Here is a 3,814-nt window from a genome sequence, read left to right as displayed (position 1 = left end):
GTTGTAATCAGTGCTTTTGACAAGTCATTCTACACATTGGTCTCCTAGAAAGAAGAAGTAATAAGTACAATAATTTTAGAACACCCTGGGTAATATGAGCTTATACGTATCAACAGTACAAAGAAAGCTATTCCTTTAGAAAACGAACATGTATTTTTCACGATGTATCATGTATAAGACATAATACAGATTTCTTTAAAGATGATATGCATAATATAGGGTGACACAAAAGTAGGTATACATTCCTGCATTGATCAAGTACAGACGTGTTCAAATTATTAAACTCACGCTCGAAAAATGCAAATTGATGTAGGAGTCCTAATTTCAAAGTTCTAGAACATTTAATTTAATGGTTAAACCACCAATATAGGATCTTTCATTTGTTTACTGTATAGTTAAAGTGGTGATACCACCGTTGAACATCAGATGGTATTAGTGAGGGGGGGGGGCGGGATTCTGAAAGTGGTGTTTCAGTTGTAGATAGCTATTGTGGTTCCTATCAACAAGTTACAATCTGAAGTGTTGTGGTTGCTGTCGTAAGAAGTTAACGGCATTCAAAGCGTTCAACAGTTCGAATGGGTCAATTTAAAATGATCGTGACGTGTTTCGTGTATCAATCTTTTATTCTGTGTAGTCCTGTAATTACAGCATAATGGGAAAAGCAAAAGACCTTTCTCCGCGTAAAATGGAAGTTAACAAAATATTTCTGTTGGAAATAAGATATAAACGGCAATACACTGCTAGTAGAGTAGGGATAGAACAAAATCTGTGAGCAGAGTCTCTGTTGAAATGCACAAGACGCAAAATAGGACTGAGAAGTGTGGGTGAAAACCAAAGCTATCGCTAAGAGGTATCAGAAAACTAAAAAGATTGGCTCTGGGAAACAGAAGTGCAACTTCTAATAGACGTAAGCATAAAAATGGCTGAGTATGGCGCAGACATTTAACCTAAAAGTGTTCGAAGGATTCTTTGTGCCGAGGGAATAAAAGCACACGGTCAAGAAAGAAAAAAAAAAACATAAATTAGAGTCTACTCCAATCATGGAAAAGAAGCGCCTCGAATGGACACGAGGCCTAGAATATTGGACCGCTGACGATTGGAGAATAGTGTGTTTCAGTGATGAATCATGTATCTTTATGTGTGTTCACAATATGTGCGACGTTGACCTGGGAGGATTTCAAGTTGGAATGTCTTTAGTAAACCGTGAAGCATCCTACTTCAGTCATGATCTGGGGTGTGATCTTTGTCTTCGGGCCCTGGAAGACTGTATATAGTAGAGAGGACAATGAAGCACGACCAATACCTACAAGTTCTTCAAGAAGAACTGCTTTCCCAGACTGCATTCTGGTTTGATGACGTACATTCATCTTTATGCATGATGGAGCCCCATGCCACCGGGCCAAAGCTGTGACAAAATTCTTCGTGAACAACAAAATTAGTGTTCTTCCGTGGTCAATCATTAGTCCTGATATGAACCCAATTGAAAACTTTTGGAGTTTCATGAAAGAAAAGCTAGAGAAGAAGCACATTAGAACCAAACTTCAATTGACCAATAAGATCAACAATTTGTGGTATCACGATACTGAATTGAAGGTCAAATGTGCTAAACTCGTACATATGATGCCACAAAGGATAAGACTTAATAAAGAATAAGGGATTTCATAAGAAATATTCATCTTTATGTGAGAGATAATTTTCTTGTAAGTATTCCATTTCATTTTTTGTTTCCAATTTGGATATACACACTTTATAGTAATTATATTTGAATGTTATGTACGCATTTGTTATATTGATATTGAAAAGCATATGTAACATCAATATCAATATCAATTTGACTGTCCCAACAGAATTTGGACTACGTTCGAACGTATTTTCTCACGTAATATTGTAAGAATAGTAAAATATCCAGAAACTGAATGTTGAGTCTAATAGTTTGAGCACGTCTGTATAATATTCTAGCTTGTAGGTTTATTTCTTCGGCTGTTCCGAGCTTAAGATATATATATATATATATATAAGAACAAATGATAAAGAAACTAAGTCTACCTGATGGATAACAATAAGAAATGATATAAAAAGCATTGAGTTGATCAGTACGGGACTATATACCTACTTTTGAGTCACTCTGTGTTGTACCGAATGTATACCGACGTTTCGTGGAACAGTTAAAGAAAATGACAGAAGACAATACGAGTAAATACAGTCTATTCTTGACTGGTTCTAACTTTACACATAGATGATGTTTGGGAAACCTGTAAGAAACTGTATGACATTTTACTTCAAAATCGGACTTTCTAAACGCGCAAATTATCTTGCATATATATGTATAAACTTGCAACATATGGTGTTTTTTTACCCCATTTTTGATGGACTGCGATCACCAATAATATAGTTATTTCTTCAAGTTGAAATAAGGCACATAATAAGATTCGTTAAAATTGTATAAATTTTACGAAAGCTATCGTGGTGCAGACGGACAGACACACAAATACCAATCAAGTCGAATGGTAAAACTTTGCTACGGTCACTTCTATATCGTAAATCTGAATCATAAGAGTTTTTATTGAGATTAAAACCACTTGTCTCACACCAAAGACAAGAATGCTAACTATTCAGCAACAAATAAGTTCTTGACTCTCTTGTGGTGCTACATAACTGAAAAAGTTGTACAGTACGTAATCTAATAAACACAAAAGAAGTATCTGTTGTTTAATATTTCCATGTTTGGAACATTCACACTGAAAGTGAAAGGAATCTCATATCTAAAACTTGTTCTTGATGTTTTGTGAGTTTTCACTACATAACAAGGGTTTTCGCATACAGCAAATGAACTGACTATAAGAGAAAATACATCTTCGCCTGATGCCTATGAAGATATTTTTTTTCGTTTTAGAACTGTAATTTGACTGGCATTATAACAAACGAAAAATGCATTTACTGTGGGAAAACTTGTTTCATTAGCAAATTCCCGTTGCAAGAGTAAAAAGAGAATGCAGGAGAGTTTTCATGTATTCTCGAACCTTCATTATTCTATGGTACTGCATGATTATCTTCATTTTGCTTTTTACGGTATATTAACGAAATGTCATGCTTGAATATACGATTAGGTCTATGATAACATCACAGGGGAAACATCTAATAAAGATATTCATTATTAAAAGAAAATCTAAAGTAAAATCTAGGTAATCTGAGGAAATGAGTGTACACTTGTGTCAAAATAATTAAATTATGTATTTTTACATGAATGCCGGCTTAGTTATATCAAAAGTTAGTTTTACTTCTCACAATTATAACGAATGCAGATTTACTGACATTTGTGAGACTATGACTGTGAAAAAACACGAAACAATAACCCTATTTGTAAGAACGCGTTGAACTATAGAATATAACTATATTGTGAAAGATAAAATGTACCTGTAGTCAGTAAGTAGACAGAGATTCAAACTTAAAGATAAAGCCAACCATGCACATTTCCGTTCGCATTTAAACTAAAATAACAAAAATGTCCTCTCCTTCGTTTTAAGAGGAGCTTGACGAACTAGAGCGGAAATGCTTTACAGCTTCTTGTTAACGAAGTGACCATAATGGTCAGTCTTAAGCAAAGCACATACACACAGAAAAAAAAAAAAAAAAGAGAGAGAGAGAGAAACCTTTAATTTCAGTTTTTACGCGATTTCCAATGAGTTCATCGTTTCATTCAAACTCAATTTCTCTTCCTGACTCTGCCGCTTTCTCAAGTCGTTATAAGTTCCCTGCACGAATCGATGAACATCCCGAGATCAATGAAACGAAATACTCTGGCCCTTACGCGTGC

The sequence above is a fragment of the Thermobia domestica genome, chromosome 9, assembly GCF_964235325.1.
Source record: "Thermobia domestica chromosome 9, izTheDome1.hap1.1, whole genome shotgun sequence".
Classification (NCBI taxonomy): Eukaryota; Metazoa; Arthropoda; class Insecta; order Zygentoma; family Lepismatidae; genus Thermobia; species Thermobia domestica.
This window is presented reverse-complemented; position numbering follows the sequence as displayed.